Source organism: Anser brachyrhynchus, assembly GCF_964034855.1.
Source record: "Anser brachyrhynchus genome assembly, chromosome: 1".
NCBI classification, from domain to species: domain Eukaryota; kingdom Metazoa; phylum Chordata; class Aves; order Anseriformes; family Anatidae; genus Anser; species Anser brachyrhynchus.
The window spans coordinates 208,479,674-208,498,532 of record NC_137694.1 but is presented as its reverse complement, the minus strand read 5'-3'; the positions used below and the strand labels follow the sequence as shown (position 1 = coordinate 208,498,532).

The window sequence follows — 18,859 nt, the reverse complement described above, 5'->3', positions numbered from 1 at the left end:
ACTTAGAGCAATCAAATCCTCTCGCCAAATCTTATTAGCAGCTGAGACAGAATGATGTGGGCACAGTCAATTGCTCTACACCACTTCCACTGGAGTATTTTCTCTCACGTTGTTATTAAGAGAAATTCACTGTTACCAAAGCAGATCAAAGAAAAAGTATATTTTCCATCACTATGTCATCAGGTTGTGCTGTAACTGGCAGCACGATGGGTTTGTCACTCCACCACGTCCCTTGTGCTGCTGGTTGAGTCTGTTTTTTGAGTGAGATGCCGCTGGTTGTGGTGGTCCATCTGACTTTGTCTTTTGCCAGAGCTGCCCTTGGTTTGCAGGGAATGCAGAGCCAGGGGGAAGAAAGGCAGTCGTCATCTCCACTTACCCAAGTTAGTACTGCCGCAGTTAAATGTGATTCCTCCTTATCTGTTTGTGTGCTTTTGTGGGTGCTGCAGGCTGAAACTATAAATTCTAGCTATAAAAATAAAGAATGATGCATAGGCAAAGCAGGTGAGACAGAGCGGGGTGTTAAAGGCTGTTATTCGGATGGTTGGGTGGGTGCCCACATTACACAGACTTGCCAGAGATGTGGACAGCTTGCAGCTCCTGTTCTGGGGGAAAGGGGCGCAGGAGCCAGAGCTTCTCTTTTCCAGCTGTCACCCCACTGCAGTTGGCCTCCCTTCCAGGGAGGGATGTGTGTATCCTGGAACCTACTGACGGGAACCTACTGTCCCATATCCTGCCTCCTTGTGCCCAACTAGGACAGCCAGGCATGGCCACCCCAGAGAAAACCTTAAGCCCTGCATGGGTCACAGGTGCCTACCCACACCTCTGCACCTCCTTTCCACACTTGCCACGTTATTTGCTGGGTCTTACCATGGTTTATTCTCACTTTTACTGCTCTTAACTTAAAAAGGATGGGTAGTTCTGCTAGGGACTGTGGTTGCATCCCCCAGGTACGTGCCTAGTAACATGAATTTCTTCCTTCTCTGTGTGCCTGGGATAGCTCAAGGCACATTGCTGCAAGGGGCCACCTTTCTTTCTGGCTCCTCCTGGTCTTTCCTTGGGCCTTGGGCAGTTTGGCACCTTTTTTCAGGTTTTTAAAGAATTAATATCTTTTCACAGCATGCCCAAGAGGGCTGCCCCATATCCAGCATATCAGTGATGATGAGAAAATGCAGTGTCCTGCCCATTTCCTACTGAATCCTTCCATTAACTTACCTACCCACCAAAAGTCTTTGTATGCTCTACTCCAAATGCTCTTCTGTGCAGACCTTGCAGTTAAACAGCCTTCAGAGCAACTCTGTAGACCCACGACATGAACCAATGCTAAAGACAGCAAGGGTATTTAGCTCTCCCAGCTACCAAATTCTCATCAAATACACAGGCTGCCCCTTTTATGTCAAGAAACCTGGAAGAGCCTCTCTCTCCAGCATGCAGAAAGTTGTTTTCAAAGAAATATTTGAAACGAGAGCTCCTTTCTCGGTATCTAATGTAGTGGAGTTTTCTTCACCAAGTTTGTCTGTGAGGAGCCCAGGGTCCCGGAATCTTTTATCTTCATCTGACCAGAGCCAGCATTTTGAAATGCCACGATTAGAGTAAAACATGGCTTTGAGAAATTGTGTGATGCCTGTGCCAAGTTTTATGGAGAAATCTAATTCTCAGATTTAAGTATAAAAGCTGGGTTTAATCCATTACTGGCATAGACTTAAAAACAATGTAACACTTTATATATTGCCTTAACTCCAACACATGCACGCAGATTATTCCGCTTTGTAAGTGCAGTATATTTGATACTTACTGGGAGCTAGAGGAAAATGCAGGTTTATCTACCACAAAAAATGCAATCAGCTTCTCCACTCATCTTTGGGGATTTAAAGATATTTTTTTTCTTCTTAAAATTAGTGTTGCTACTTAGGGAACTAATTTTTGTCTTGCATCTGTAGAGAAATTGTGAGTCAATAGAAAGGATTAGCTCACAGTAACAAAAAATGCAAGGTGTACAGTGGCCGAGAGGTTGGATTTTGTGATTTCTACGCTGCAGTGTAAGCACTAGCATAAAACGGGGGTGCATAGGGGCAAATAAAGTCCAGTATAACGTGTATAATAGTACCAGAGAAGAGAGCTGCAAGACTTGGACAATATAAGGACTTCAGCAATAATAATGTTAACCAGTTCATTACGCAAACAGGAGGGAATATGCTATTTGATGTAATATATTAAATAGGACTGGAAAGAAATCTCATCAATTGGGTTAAAATAACCACAAGCTAAGAGCAAGGGTAGCTCCTTACAGTGCACGCACAGTTTTGTGTTTAGAGATTGCTTGCTTGTGTCCAACAAAAGCACTAAAAAAACTCTACACTTAATGCAAAGAGTTATTTCCACATGCAGAGCTGCAGAAGCTGGTGGCATTGCTCAGGTGCATGACTGTATTCATGTCCAGGTGATCAGGTGTACGTATGTCCTTCTCTGTAAGTCAGAAATATGAATCTCTTGGAAATTAAACCCGACAGTAACCAGAACCAAGAACCAAAATCCCGAGGGAAGAAGAACAATCCTTGTAGCATACGGTGATGTGGGCAAATACATTTGTTGTCATTCAGGAGATATGCTGTGAGCACACAGAAAAATGAAAGGGCTGAATTCAGGCCCTCTGGAAGTCCATGGGAGCTAATGAGCCCTCACTGTCGTGGGTACAAAGCCATACATGACCCCAAACAATGACACCTTTCCTTTCTCCGTTCTCCAACCCCTTCCAATCTGTTTAACATATTACTCTAAGGTACTACAAAACTAATAAGCTTACTTCATGCAGAAAATAAAAGGCATAAACAACACTGTTTCCATGGGTAAAAGAGCTCTCTGGATGTGCTGTGGTCAATTGCAGGCCCTTGCACCCCATGCTGGCAAGAAAACAGCTCCAGGAGAGGAACCCCAGTGCCCTCCCTTGTGCATGGGAGGGAGAGTGAACGGAAGGATCTCCATCTCCCTCTCTGCAAAGTGAAAATCGTTGTAGGAGTTTCTAATTATCCTGCAGCAAATTAAATGACAAAAGCAGCATGAGCCTTGAAGACTCACTGTTGCGGAGTGGAGTTTCTGGCGGGGTTTTTGTTGTTTTGTTTTTATGTTCCGGCTTAATGCACAGCTCGTCATTACCAAACACTTGGGTTTAGCTGGTGCATTGCAGCCCGGGTTGGGAATCACATGGAAGTAATCAATACATTTCACCTTGAAAGCACAGGAAAAGCAGTGTTCTTCCCCGGGCAAAGCAAAGAAGCAATTAAAAATGGATGGAAAAGTTCCTGAAAACTATAAGAATTTAGGTGAATCCTCTCTCTCAGCATCTGTGGAGGGTGGTTGACCAGGGAGTTTTACTGTAAAAAAATTTAAATTTGGAATATAAAAGCCAGTTACCTGATCAGGAGAAGCAAAAATCCAGTGGTTTGGGTTTGGGTTTGGAAATGGTGTTGTCTTCTCCCCAAGGCTTCACGATCCTGTCTGTGTAGGGCTACCTGTGCTGCCTGAGCAGCAAACTGTCAAGCATGGAGTAAACAGCTCATGTGGGAGACTTAACTTTTCATGATAATAGAACATGATCCAACCAGTGAGCTTCGAAACTAGCTGGAGCACAAAGGTTTTCGTGTATATGGCAAGGTACAATTTCCTATCTATAGCTGCAAACGTAAATAAGGCGAGATGCCCCGGCAGCTTGAGCTGCACGGCAGAAGCACAGCGGGGTCCTGCTCTGAACCTCGTGGCATCAGCAGCTTTCACCTCGTAGGAAGCAGGATTGGACCCCGGTGTGTAAGAACAACAAAATGATCCCGATCAGTTTGGTTTTACTAGATGTAACGCTGAGAAACATAATGCCAAACATCAAATGCTGTGGAAAAGAGCAATCGCAGTTCAGAAGGTTGGACGTTGAGGAGAGCTTGGCGTGTGTAACCTTGGCCACTGCCTGATGTAAATCAATACGCACCTCCACCAGTCAGAGAATTTAAAAAAAAAAGTGTGTGCTTGCGTGTGTGCACACACACATGGTTTTTCCTACTAAGGAATCTGGGCTTTTTAAGCCTATTGGGTACTTTCTATCTAGTACATGTGTTTAGAGCAGGCAAGCAAGCTTTAGCCCATCAGTTTCCTAATGTTCCAACATTAAAAGTGTTAATTTCTCTTTTTTTGTGGAGTACCTTATAACTAGCATCATGTCAATGGCTGCCAGCTGTAACACAGAACAGACATATCTGACTTCTAATGCAGCTATCCTATATATCTCTGTTAATCCCCCTCCTTCAGGCCAGATACCAGTGCCTGAAAAAAAGACAGTGCTCTACACCCCACATTTGTGCTTAAAATCTTGATCTAGGCAATGATTTCTGCAAACCTTGGCCTCAGTAGCCTCATTTTGTAGGGCTTTGTTGTTGGTTTACAAGAGAAAACCAGGAAATGCATGCTTGGCAAGCTCAGAATCAGAAGGTAAAGAAAGGGAGGCAATCTGTATTCTCATGATTGTAGAGTGAATTTCATGCCTTTTAAAAGGAGATTCGAGGTCCCTGGTTGCTGCTCTTTGGCAACGAAGACAACAGGCTTTTTAGCCAGTTGTTCATGGAATGAAAGCAAGCTTGCCACCAAAATTTTCAACCTGTGGGTGGCAAAATTTCCTCTGTTTGAGGAGTTATGAGCTTCTAAGTTGCTTCCAATCTATACAATAGGCAATAAAGTAAATCCAATAACGCCTACGACTGTCTTCAGTGCCCTGATCCGCTTCCCTCCCAGCACATAATTTAACATAAAGCTCCGTCTCCTATAAGATGTGATCTGGCATGCCAACAAAGTGCACTGCAGGATGGCAGTTATATCATATAGCGAAGGCTGACAGAAGTATATTTTTTTTCCCCCGTGGGGTTCATGACACTGCTTTTATTTATTTTTCTGCAAAGCTTCAAGAAGTTTTCTTCTGAGGCCTGAGGCTGCAGTTTGTCTTCCCGAAGAGCTCAGCGAGTTGCCACACAGGCTCTCTGGGGTGGAGGGGGAAAAATGACCCTGGTAGTTCTCCTCACCTACCTAGCTTCATCTGTAGGACAGGCTGATGGGTGAGGACCGAGCTGTTGAATACCCAGTGCCAAGGCGATGATTTCTGGCTTGTCACCAGTTTTTCTCTTTGGTGGTATTACAGTCCTGACTCTACAGCCAAGGCTGAATGACAAACGCCCATTTAAAGCCTGGTTTTGATGTTGACGGAGCAGATTTCCATTTGAAAGCTAAACAGAATTGAAAGATCCTTTTGATCTGGAATCGGCAGAAAGAGAGAAAAAGCCACGGCTAGCAGCTCTGGCAGGCATCTGGGTGCTTGTGGGTGCCTGACTCCTCGTCAAGTGCACAGGTGGAAGCAGGCTGTCCCCACCATGCTGCAACTTTTTACCAGCGAGATATTCTCAACAGAATATGTAGGTATACATATATATATAAATACAAGCAGTGATCTACAGATTCTGAGGTAATTTGGGAAGTGCAATAAATACTCCTAGAGTGGAATATAAATTAATTCTTCTGTCTCAGAGAAATCAGCAACATATGGTTTGAAAAAGACTGTGTGCCATTAGGAAAAGAAAGGTATCTGTGCCAAACCTCCCACGTCTTGAATGCACGGATAGGGGAGAAGATGTCGGTCCCAAAGCCCTTAACCTGGTCCTTCTGAAGTCAATGACAAAACATCTATGGGTGTTCAGACAGAACTCAAATATGATATCATTTAATATGTATTTAAAACCAAGATGTACTTACATATTTGTTTCTGCACCTGTTGGCATCACCAGGATGCCTGGGCTCAGCTCGTCTGAAGTTGGCACCTATTAAAATCCACGCTTTAAAGGAAGGTGGTTGAATAGCTTTATAAATAAAACACTGGGCTGGCATCGTCGAAATATGATATGTGAACAAGAAATGTACACAAAGCCCCGGAGTAGGTAGGATCAAATCACAGCCAGCATACTGTCTCTGTTTTCAAGTGTTTTTAAAGGGGCAAACAAACCAGGATGCCGGGATAAGACTTTGATCCTCTCTTTGTAACAGTGCTGTGCTTTTAAGTCCTTTTTTTTTTTTTTTTTTTTTTTAAGTGGCAAACCACTCGTGAGTTAAGAGAACACCACGGTGCAGTCCAGCATGAAAAAAAGCACACACCCCACAACAAGATATAAATAATTCACTGCTGCAGAGCCAAGGCTGTAGCATCGCGGAGTAAGGTTGATTAGAGAACTCGGTGATAGCTGATTTATAAATGTGGGCAACAAAGGTTTTATACGGTATTATCAGTAGTGCTAACAAGAGGGAGTGCGGGTGTGTGTGTTTCATGAGGCTGGAGAAGCCTGTAAAAGGCTCTGCAGAGACCCGCATGTTTTATTTAGCAATCCCAGAATACAGCCCAGGAAATCTGGCCTCCTGGAATAAAGGCGCCTTAGCGGAGGAGAGCTCCCGAGCCACACACGAGACAAAGGGGGAAAAATTCCGGCTGCATTTTTTCAAGGTGCCGCGAGTCCCCTGAAAGGCTGGTGTGCAAATAAAAAGAACACGGGGAAGGCCGGTGGTGACTCTTTCACCTTAAAGTTAGACTTGACTGGAGGAGGATAAAAAGCTTTGTCAATGAAGGATCTCTAAGAACTTGTCCTCAGAGTATCTGATCAGTGGGTTTTTTTTGTTGTTGTTTGTTTGTTTCTCCCGGATAACTGGACTTGCGCAGCATCTCCTGAAGCCTGCACACTGATTTTACAAATCAGCGAGGAAATCAAGGTGCAATACAACTAAAAGGACATCGACAACCATGAAGTTCACAGCAGAATGAGCACCAAATTTAATTTGTCTGATGTCTCCACCTTATGCCCCTACTTTCTTTCCTCTTGCAATGTAAGGCACTACATTTTCACAAGGCACAGTCACACTGATGGGTAAAGACAAAAAGAAATCCCTAAAACCAGCACGGCGGCCAGGGTGATGCTCATGGATGTTTAACACCGCGTGGCCTGAACTGATCCTCCTCGCTCCCAGACGTGCTGCGGGCTGGAACACCAGAAAAGGGCAGCATCCTTGTTTACCAAGGCACTTTTTAAATATGGGCATTTGGGGAAGTTTTCTTATAGAGCACTTCTCTGTCAGTCCGTCAACATACCAAACACAACTTCACAACTTTTTAATCATAAGAAGCAGCTCATGGTTAAATGATTTGAACAGGGGTAGAAAAATCCCGTGTTTTTTTTTTTTTTTTTTTTTTCATTTAATGACACTTTTTTTCTGAAAGGTGGATTCTGCAACAAGACAGCAAACTCTCTGGGCTATGGATTGCCCTTTCTAAGCGAGTGTATCACGCTGCACAGCGGGATCCTGATAATTGCTTGAGGGCTCGAGGTGTTATTGAAGTAAAAGCCATCACTGAAGTGCCAAGCACAACGATTAACATTTGAATTATTTACAGACCGCAGGTGGGCTCTCCATATACATTTGTCCTAACACAACCTGCTCTCTATGAAATTCTTAAATGTATTTCATATGCACCGCTTTCAGGAGGTGGAGACCTTGCACCCGTGGAATAAATTTCCCTATTCCAAAGTGGGAATTCAAATTTGAAGCGCGATTAATGCACGAGGAAATTAGGGACTGGAATTTAGGGTGCCATCACCGCTGTTAGGGCAGGAAATGATGCACCCTCTCCCTGCAATGAGAGCAGAGAGGGTGCCTCTATCCTCCAGGCTGAGAGCCGTAATCCAGCATCTCTGCATCAAGCCTCTAAGGACAAAACTACAAGAAGAGGTGGGAACGGGAGGAAGGCCCCAAAACTTGGCATCAAAGCGTCGTGCTGCCATTTTTAAAACCCTAGCCTACAACATTAGTGTGGCAAGAAAGGAACTGCAGTTCTGCCTCATTGTGCAGTGAGAAGCATTCAGCTGTTTGCATTTCAAGGGCTGTTAGTCGGGGAGAGCTGCACAAGTGTTTTCCCCCGAATTTACAGTCTGGCGATATCGCAGTCTTTGGCTGTGGGACACACAAGGTTTGTGTGTCTGTACTTGCAGCACACACCCATCATCCATCTGTGGTCTTATCTGGCACTGATCACCATAGAAACCCCACAAATCCCCTCACACTCCCGTTAAACCATCCAGATCTGCGCAAAATACAAAGAGCACAACCATCGCTTCCCAGCTCAGAGCATCATTAGGCATCAGGTAATGGCCGAGCCCTAACTGCTTCCCCCGCTTAAGTGTATGGAGGTTGCTTCCAACAGCTAAATACAGTGCTTGGAAACAACAATCCCACTGAAATGGACTGTTAATGAATGATTTATTAGAGTGGCAGCAGCAGCTTTCGCTGGGATCATTTCTTAATTAACAACTGCTAACTAGTTGATGTCTACGTTAAAAAAAAAAAAAGGCAAGAAAAAAATCTGTTGTCTTTTTCCTTCTTTTTTCTACCTTTTTTATTTTTTTTATTTTTTTTCCCCTAAGAGTTTAGAAGTCTGCTGCTGCTCCCAATCCTGTTTCCATACTTGAGCTATCCCAGTCCCTGCAGCTATCCCAATCCCATTCATCCTAAAAAAAACCATAAGAAGCAAACTGTGTTGTTTTTTCTACCTGCATTTCCTTCATCCCTGTCCCCATCCTGCCACAAGGGAGGAAATTTCAGCTGGATTTGGGTTAAGAGGCAGGACCCAGACCTTAACCAGCAGGACATGTGCAGCACTTTGCCCATGTAAGCATCAGTGGTGCCTCAGTTGCCACTGCATAGAGAGGAGAAGAGAGAAGGGAAGGATGCTGCAGTGCCTTTGGCTTAGGGTCTGGGTCACTGCAGCAGGAGGTGGAATGTAAACACGGATGCAGAAAGGGTTAAATGGTCCCTGCAGGGACAAATCGAGCTTTGGAGCTGAATATCTCGTTAACGACAGGGCTCTGTAATAAGGGATGTGACTCAGCACTAAGATGCAATATGGGATAATTCAGATGACAGATTTGGATGCTTAATATAAAGTTCCCAAACTTGAATATGCAGCAGTAATAATCCCTGTCTGGAGTGGCTGAGAGGGGCTTTGAAGCATAAAAAAGTCGCTCCCGGCAAGGAGTTACGGCATGTCAGCTGCTCCCTGGGAATCCTCTGCAATGTGTGCAGCCTCTTTTAGAAGCAAGATCTCATCAGAAACTTGACGTAGCCCCACATGAAATGAGAACAAACTACCTTACATTTACCCAGAGATGGGAAGGGGGGATGTGACTCAAGTGGCTGCTTGGTAAGACTTCCATAAAGACGTCGTTGACTCGAGCAAAAAAGATGCACCGAGCATCTCCTGTCAGATTTCCATCTGGTCACATTGTCATTGTCAAAAATCACACTCTTGAGTACTTCTGACTGGGCTGATATTTGCTTTTTATTTTTTATTTATTTATTTATTTATTTATTTATTTATTTATTTATTTATTTTTCTGATGGTGCCTGCAGCGTGGCAGTCCCAAACAAGCCAAGAGGGAAGGAGGAGACTTTGCTGCATGGGTTGCCCCATGCAGGGATGTGGTGGAGTCAGTGTCCCTGGGGGTGTTCAAGCAAAGGATGGACGTGGTGCTTGGGGACGTGGTTTAGTGGGTGACATTGATGGTAGGGCGATGGTTAGACCAGATGATCTTGAAGGTCTTTTCCAACCGTAATGATTCTACAATTCTATGATTGCCAAGGAAAAATCTCCTTTGCCATGGCTTCCCATCTTCCAGAGGTCCTTGCTCTGGCAGAGGAGAGGTTGGACTCACCAGTCCCATTCCTGAGGGAGACCATTATGTCACAAGGAATAAATCCTTCCAGAGGTCTAGTGGGACCTCTGGGAGGCATCTCCCTGGTGTTGCCTCTGTTTGATGTGGCTGGAGCCCCAGAAAACCCAGCCTAGTTTGAAGGGAGCGGGAACATTGCCCTGAGCTTTTGCAGAAAGCTGGGGGTGACCTGTTTGATACACCATGGAGCAGCAGGCTTCATTACAAACACGAGGAGTGCAGAAGTTTGCAAGATATTTACTCATCAGATCTTTATCGGCTTATCTGGTCCTATCAGTACTGGCCCTCCTCATCCACTCCTGCTCCCAAGCATAAATTTCATTTAAGAAAACTAAAGATAAGAGGAAGGCATGCAAATGTAAGCCCAGGAAGGCCACTCATGAATTAATGGGAGGACACAGAAAGCAAGCCCGTAGAGGACAACAGTTTGTCCTCAGTGCTTTTGTGAGAATGGTATGCATGGAAGTAAGTCCAGAAGCAGCATTTTGCATTTGCCACACATTAAAAATGAGCTCACAGGAATAACACAAGCAATGCAATGATTCCTCTCCCTCTCTCTCTTTTTTTTTTTTTTTTAAGTGAAAGCTCCAGTCTAGAGCAATCAGCATTCCCTCATTGCCAACTGGTCACAGCCAAGTTATCTCAAAGGCTTTGGGTCCCAAATGAGGCTGGTTTGATGCCGTCCACGAGCGCGCTCTCACATAATGCTCCCATCTGCTCCTGTCCTCGGGCTGACCCAGCAGGACAGCCTTGCCCTGCCAAAACTACTCTCTCTCCCCATCCAAAACAGGCTTGGAGCAGCCCTGCCGAAAAACCTCAGCTCTTCGTTTGCAACACAACAACAACAACGTAGCTGGAGGGAGAGAGAAGAAACCCTTTAAATTTGGAGGAGAAGAGTGGGAAATAAAATTTAAACCCAATCTGCTCTCAGTGGGACAGGGCAGAAAACCTGATTGCCTCCCAGATGTACAAATGAGCTCCTGGTGGGATCAAATGGGAAAGCAAAATGATGGGGAAAGGATCCCATGTGTGGATGCTGGGACAGCCAGGCTTTTGGTAAATGCCATGAAGTTATGCCTTGGGTTGCACTGCCTGAGGCAGACAAAACACTGACATGGGTGTTCAGTCTTTCTGCATCCCTCTGCCACTTTTTTTGGGGGAAGGGGACCCCCGTGTGCCCTCATCCAGCCACCTACCTTGCCTGGCACGAGTAGAGGAAAGCAGCTCACTCGTTTCCCCTCTGCATTCTGCCCTTCTTGCCTTTTTTTTTTTTTTTCCTTCCCCTGAAAGTTACTGATCAAAGAGACCAGAGCAGGGGAGTATTTCTGTGCAGGGCCCTCTGACAACTACCTCGTTTTGCATGGCTGAGTGTATTTCAAAGTGCTTTGCTCTTGTTCCTGGGTGGCATCTTATACTGACCCGGAGAGACGCGCCGGGGGAGACTTGCTGCCTAAGGAGAAATTTAAGAGTTGCTTTTGCTCTTTTTCCTCTTGCAACTCAGGTCATCTCAGGTAGGAGCAGCTATGCAGCCCCTCACCCACACCGTATACAGCTTGAGCACTTTTAAATGTGGATGCAAATGGTTATTCCAGGGTCATGCTGTGGCTCAGGGGTGAAACAAGGAAATAACTGAGGATTCCTGATACGTCTTTCATGACCGAGCCAGAAATAAATCCCTTCACCTCCTGAGAAAGGGCAGAAGGGGAGAAATCTCTCTTTATACCTAGGGAGAAAGGAAGATATTGTAGAACAAGACAGGGCTGTTGAGCGATGGGCTAATGAGGAATATGGGGACTGAACATAGAAGCACCGGTGGAGTTCTCCGTACTCAGCGAGGAGGGGGAAGGAAATTGGAGCTGGGACAGCAACATAAGATTTCCCTCCCTGGAAGGCAGCAAGATTTAATGGACGCTGTGGAGCCTGCAAACTGGAGATGGGGAAAAATGAGCCTTGTGGCAGTGAGGGAGGCATGTATGAGTGTGAGGCTGGGTTTTCAGACTTGACTCAGCTCTGCGGCTTTGCCACCTGGGTGGGGGACGTTGTGCGTCTCTGCTCTCCTTCAGATATATATCTACACAGCAGAAGATAGTGCTCTGACCACAGTGACTGGGAGATGTTTGAACCTCAGCACATGTCCAGCGTCTTGCTCTGAACTGCTCAGGTTTGACATCAAACCAAAATCTTGGACATAGATCTGAGTCCAAACACAAGCATTGCCCCAGCTAGCCCAAGCAGTAATCCCTTCCATGGTGTGGAGGACACGGATCCAGACAATTTCTTCTCCAGTAATATCTGGTTTGAGTCAATTTTTATTTTTACATACCTCTAGGATAGCCTTAAAATAGCGCTTCATTTTATTTTGTCTTGGGGTGTCAAACCAACTTCATTTCTTGCCTGCACCAACCTCCAGCACAACAATCCCAACTGAAAAATGCCTTACAGACTCATCGGTTTACGTATGCTAAAAAGATAAATTCTCAATATGCTCTAGATGAAGTGAGTTTTGAAAAAAAAAATCCATTTTCAATGACACAGTAAAATCACTTTCCCTGTAATAATGAAAGAAGGCCATAAACAAATTCAACTTCACTATTCTTATCTACCATGTTGCATACAGAGTTATACAAATGCCAGGGCATTTGAAGCACAGCACTTACTAACTATGCAAAATCTGTATTTCTTCACCATCCTCACAATGGAATTTGGATGTGGGGTTTTCTTAGCCATGTCAAATAGCCTAGAAAATGTAATTATTAATAATCTTGGAAGTACCGTCAACTTTTCAAAGGCTCTGATGTTAGACAACTTCATAGTGAGTGCTTTCAACAAGCCCCAACTTACTCTGGCAGTGATGAGATAATGAACAATTTAAACAAAATGAATGAGAAAATTAAAATTAACAATCCAGAAAACTCTAAATGATGAGGGAAGAGCCTTTGATGAGTTTGAAATATTCAAGCTTTCTAAAGTATTTTAAGTATTTCCCTGTGTGTGTGTGTGTATAAAAATTCATAACCCTGTTCATAATAACCTTTATTACTTGAGAACTTTGAGAGTATACAGACCCTCAAATATCCTGCATATTGGCAATAATATGTCTTCTGTTTATGGGCGCACACTGGAATTACATTCATGAGAACACAGGAAAATTATTTATGTTAACAGAATGAATCCAACAATCTTTTATGCTTTTTGCAGAAATGATTTTTCTTTCTTTCCTTGTTTTTTTTTTTTTTTTTCTCCCCATTCCTTGTTGTATACTGACTCATGTTTGAACCTGAGCAGATTGAAGACAGGGTGATTAAATCTCTTCACATAGTACTGAAAGCACTGAACGAACCTCTTTAAAGAGACATAAGAGCATCTAAGAGACAAGTTGTTATCTACTAAAATATGGCTACTTCTGGGGTTGAACACAGTGTCCAGAACACATAGTACTCGAGAGTCAAAAACAATGTATGCTTGATGGAAAAGAAATGAAGAAACACTGAAACAGCAAAGGACAATGGCATCTACATTCTCATTAACTTATTTCATCTATTGTCATCTGTACTTCAGTGGAGAACACGAGAAATACCCAGCATTTTTGCTCCTGAGTTGTACCGAGGAATGTCAGATGGAGTGGCTGATGGAATGGGGATCTCATAAGCCCAGTTTACAGCTCCCCTATCAACTTAATAACAGTATGAACCGGGATGATGTCCAAGACTCAAACATGCCTTGTAATTAAGCAATGAGAGTTACCAGCTCCTACAGAGGATGCCACGGCTTGAATGCTATTGTTCTGTAGCTTTTAAAATAGATTTCTGACTCTAAAAAACTCGCAACAAATAAAAAAATAAAAAATAAAAAAGTGATTGTCAGGCAGCCCTAGCAGATGTTTGTGAAACCGTTTAGTTGTGATCCCAGTGCTCAGACAGGGTTTGCCAACAATTGCTCAGAGGTTTAAGAATGTAGACTGAATCTGGACTAAGTCACAGTAGCTATGACTATGGAGGGAAATAATTCAAACATGGCGTTTTTGTCTTGTTTCAACAAAAGGTAGTTTAACCTCATGGAAGCTGAATGGCTGCAAATCTGCTACATGCTTTTTCCTCCTTCCAACCCCAGATTTGCAAGATGAGTCCGAATTTATGAATCCTTCCTTTTCTTCCCATTATTCTGCCCCCTTTAGGCCAGATCCTCAGCTAATTTGGCTGAGCACAAGCTATCCCAAGAGCCATTGACTGAAAAAATCAAAAAAAGCTCTTGGCTTGATTCTCTGGTGCTTTGCAACATGAAAAATCATTTACATTGGTGCAAAGTGAGTTAAAATTGTACTAAAATGCTCCAATGTAAAACTGAACTTTTTATATCTACTCTGAAGCTGATTTTTACCAATGCACTGCTTGTTAAAGTGCAAGTCAATGGAAAGCCAACTCCTATATGGGGCGTCTAGGTTCCAGCTGGTAGCACCAGAAGAATCCTTCAGAAGCTAGGCTGCAATATTAATTTTACAAAGGAGAAGCCTGATCATGTGCTATTAAATTCAATGGGATTTTGGACCACTGACTGTAATGAGCAAGCAATCAAACTTTATACTTCCTTCTCTCCCCTCCACCCTGCTTCTAAGTTTCCCATAACGTTTCTTCAAATTGCTTTTCACCCGATTTTCTATACTTCCTTTGCCTTCAGCTTTTCTGCCGTCAATGCCCCACATGCGAAACTGGTGTTTGAATAGGAACTGCTGTGTTTGTGTGCTTTAAAATTGCAGATAAAATATTTTTCCCCCTTTCCAGGGCGAGCTGGGTAGATTGTGGCGTTCTCATCAGAGTGCCTTTGGAGGCTTGGTTTTCATTCAAATCAAATTGAAACGGGGCATGAACACGAGTGAACTAAGAGCAATCAAAACCAATATAACACAGCTGGAGAGGCCCAGCTTGGCAAAATGCTGAATATCCTACGCTCCTGATGATTAAATGAACCATGAAGGATTTTGGCATCTCATAGCGTTACGCTCTGAGGTCCTGATCTTGCAGAGGACTTCAGCTGTGCCTTATTTTAAGCTCTTGCTTATATGCCAATGAGATCAACAGGGTTTAGGTCCAGATTTGTGCTATCTACGTACAGACACTTAACTGAAGTAGAGAAGATGGGAGCAGTGGTCCTCCGATTCACTGGAGGATGGACAGACAGCTCCAGGATGTTTTCTGTGTCTTTGCATTAAAATTCTGTTTGTGTTTGGTGGTTTTAATAATTAGGAAAAATGGTGACACTAGAAGGACAAACCCAAATGATCTCAGACATTGTCTCAGTGGCCTCGAACAGAACATTTCTCCCTCTGCTGTGGTACAAGCATTATACCAGACATGTTCAGGCACCATTATGTCAAGTACTTAGAAAGCTGCATCAGCATTACAGAATACAACACTGTGATCTCAAGTAACTACATACAAAGAGATGGTATAACTCTGGCATAAACCTGGTCAAATTTCTCCATAATTAAGGAAAAGAAATGTTTTGGCACAGAAACAGAAAAACTAGAAAACCAAGCATGCATGCAATTTCATTTTCTTCCAGGCTGTTTGTATCAGTGGAAGGAAATGATCTAATTAGTTTATGGACAGTATTTCTCCCTGAAGATCACAGAGTGGACTTGGGGGGGAAAAAAAAAGTTCATCTGAAGCAGCTCATGTTTTTCATATCCTAAGTGAGTTCTGGTATCTGTGAAATGAGTTATGCAAAGTAAAAATAATATGGACAAAGTCTGATATCCACCCAAACTCTGGCTAAGGCAGAGGAAATGAGGGCAATCAGTTCCAAAGACTCTACAAATAGTTTTCTTTCCAGGTTCATGTGGATGACTGGTGTGGATGAAAAAGTAACCAGCCCCCTAAAGCAACTTGACATTAATGCCTTTTTCTTGGTGTCCAGTGAATGATAAGACATACCTTCTCCTGGATGTATATTCTTAGGGGGACCCAGCAACTTCGTTCTGCAATTTTAAATGTCCTCCATGTGCTCAACAAGGGCAGCCAGGGGTCACATTGTTGTATTGCTTTGGAAAAAGCGGACTTGAAATCTGACAAGAACGTAAGACCCCAACATAAAGGATGGACTTGTCTCTGGCTACTCCGAACTGTTGCTCTGTTTCATAGTTCTCAATAAATTTATCTTTGTCATTCAATTGACATATCTAAATCCTCATTTCCTTATTTGCGCCTATCAATGCTTTCACAGTAGTTCTAGGAATGGAGATGACTAACGGGGTAACAACCACTGTGATCTGTTCTGAGGTCCCCTCTAAGCCTTGAAGGATAAGGTAACAGAATAATTTTTAAAGGTACGTAAAAATATTGGATATTTTCTTCCTTTCTTGGGGTTTCTTTTTCAGTTGCTCTAGCTGGAACCACCCACTTGAAAATTGTTGTGGTGCTGTTCCTGGGCCAATAATGAATCACAGGTGGTTCTTGTTCTGATTTTGGCTTTCTAAGATGCTTTGCAAGGATAGGCTGTCTTAAAAACTTGTGCATATCTTTTTTTTTTTGTGCTTTTCTGCTCTCTTGCTCTGCTTGCGTTGTGACAGATCATGTTAGCGGAGAGGAACCTGGGATTCAGGCTGTAGTGGGTTGAGAGAATGATGTGGGATTGAATTAAAGAGGCTCAGGTTATAGGGCCAATGCTAGCGTGATGAAAATCACTGAAAGTGAGATGAAGCTTCACTGAATTCTCCAAGAATTGAAATTAAAGATGTTTTGTGATTCCCATGGTAAGATTGAGCAGCTGATTTCTGATCCGTAGATGATGGGAGCTTGCCTAGTCACTTGTGCTAGTGCTTTGCATAGTCAGACTTCAACTAAATACATTCCATGTTTTCCAGCCACTTATACTTTATATTTATTCTGACTTCTTTCATCCTGGCTTTCAAAGCCTTGACAAACACTTGAGTGTTCAGTTTCACATCAGTTCTTTGGGTATTATTAGACCAAATTAACACCGGATAAAACGAGATGTTGAACCCAAGAGCATCTAGTAAGTCATCTTCACAGCTAGGATGAAACAACAGGAGTCCTGCCTACTAGGCTGTTATTCTAACCACTAAACCACATTCCCTTCTTTTGCCTTATGCCTTCTGGGAATCATCCATCAAGTAACTTTCCTGCACTTCCTTTTATTGCTTCCCAGGTAATGTTTATTGCTTTGAAAGTAACTAATCGTTGGTTGGGCTGTGCTCAGATGCAATTAAAAGAATATTCCTCCCCCACCTCTTAAAATGCAAAGCATCTCTGAGATTCCTAATCATCTGAGTTTTATAACTCTGTTTTATTACTTTCCAAATATACAATGTTCATAAAAAAGGTAATTGGGTCTTTACAATAATGCCATTTCCTAATGTTCACCAATGAGGGAAAATTACCATCATGTAGCAGAATATTGTGTTTTAATTGTTTTGCTCTCTTATCCCATGTCAGAAGTTTTGAGGGCAAATGTTAGGCATAAATACTAAGCCATCACTACTAAACAAAAATGGTCATCAGAGGTGACGATAATTCTATTAAGCAGAGAACATCAGTGATGAAGTGAGGAAAATAAAAATACACAGACTAGATTGCTTGGAATAGTATGGGAAAACATGAAATACTAAGTGTTTGGATTAAAGCCTTATTAGGCTTGGGAAAACTGAGAGCCATATTTGCCTCAGTTCTTAAATCACGTCTGCCCAATGGGAGTATATTAAAAACCTTCACTTTGCTCCATCCCAAAATAGATCAAAAAGTGGCTCTGAGAGCCGACCAAATATGCAGAGAAACACACTGCAGGGGTGGTAGGCTGGGTCCGGGAGTCAAGAGATGTAAGAAGTAGAAACAGCAATATATTTACATGTTTACCAAAAAAAGATTGCTTTTTTTTTTTTTTTTTTTTTTTAATGTCAGGCTTCACATACAATTGCTCTTATTTTGAGAGAAATTGAAGGTAAGATTGAGCCTGTAAGAGCCCGAGCTGAGGCTGTTTTTAGAAATACTACCATGCCGCCCTGTTGCAGTTCCCCGTGTATGAGGTGGGGACAATAACCTCTTTCTCTGGCGAGCTTTGTAATTCCTTTAGGACGAGGACTGTTCCTTAACGTGAAATGAGCAGCACTTTGCCCAGCAGGGCTCTGACTTTTCATTGAATGGCTTGAATTTGTAGTGAGGTAAAAATGCATAAACTGAAAAGATAACTTGGGCAGACGGATTTCGAGCCAGTTTTGAATTTCCCTTGTTCCTGTGTTCCCGTGCTGGGAGCAGAACCATCCTTTCTGTCTGGAATAGTTTGTAATTAAGCGGACGCTCTGCTCTCCTGCATGGCAAGAAAGCCTTCAAGTACGGCGCGTCTTTGACGAGTTCCCACCACTGTGGCTCTCAGCCCTGTGAACTGGTGCTGTATTAAAACAGGGTCTGTCGGTATGAAGGAGTGACCTGTCTGACACAGCTCTCTCTGGCACGCTGCACAGGGCACCCCAGGTGTTGGATGATAGAGAAATGAAAGAGGAACATGGGATTAAGAGGGACGGTCAAGGTCAGTGGCTCTATCCCTCGAATATAAGAAGCATCATCCCATACAGGCCTTCTCACATCTGTCTTAATATCTTTTTTAAAACTAGTTATGTTTTGGTCTAATCTGACTGTGAAGAAATTCCAGAACTCATTCCCTAAACGCTTAGAAAATTTCTAGTTTCCTGTCTACATTTATTTTTGGCCTATTTGTAGTCATTTGTTCTTGTGCCAACACCATCTTTAAGCTTGAAGACCTCTGCTCCCTCCCTGATGTTTACCTGGCTGATATATTTAGAAGCTGCAGTCATATCCTTTCCCTGCCTTCCTCCCCCAGCCCTTGCTGTGATAGATGAAGCCCAGACAGGCTTTGTAGTAACCCCAGGATCCCCTATGCCATCACCAACCAATTTTTATTTATTTATTTTTCTAATGGTTTCACTTTAAATTCTTTCTTGAACATGTTCATCGAGGGGGAAGAAGGGAAGAAAGTCTTACAGTCAGTATTTCCAGGAAGGAAACAGAAGCCCAGAGAGATTTGAGCAAGCTGGCACG

At 43.1% G+C, this 18,859-nt stretch overlaps 1 protein-coding gene and 1 long non-coding RNA gene across 8 annotated transcripts in view; one reads left to right on the top strand and one right to left on the bottom strand.

Moving 5' to 3' along the window:
- Nucleotides 1–18,859, bottom strand: part of TENM4 (teneurin transmembrane protein 4) — a 1,681,110-nt gene that overhangs the window by 298,863 nt on the left and 1,363,388 nt on the right. The gene's annotated exons all lie outside the window — the stretch shown is intronic.
- The window catches only part of LOC308187917, a 51,529-nt gene that overhangs the window by 18,372 nt on the left and 14,298 nt on the right, over nucleotides 1–18,859 (top strand). Inside the window, exon 1 of the long non-coding RNA XR_013945009.1 lies at nucleotides 1–18,859. This exon is cut by the window's left edge and continues 18,372 nt beyond it. This is a non-coding gene — a long non-coding RNA (uncharacterized lncRNA).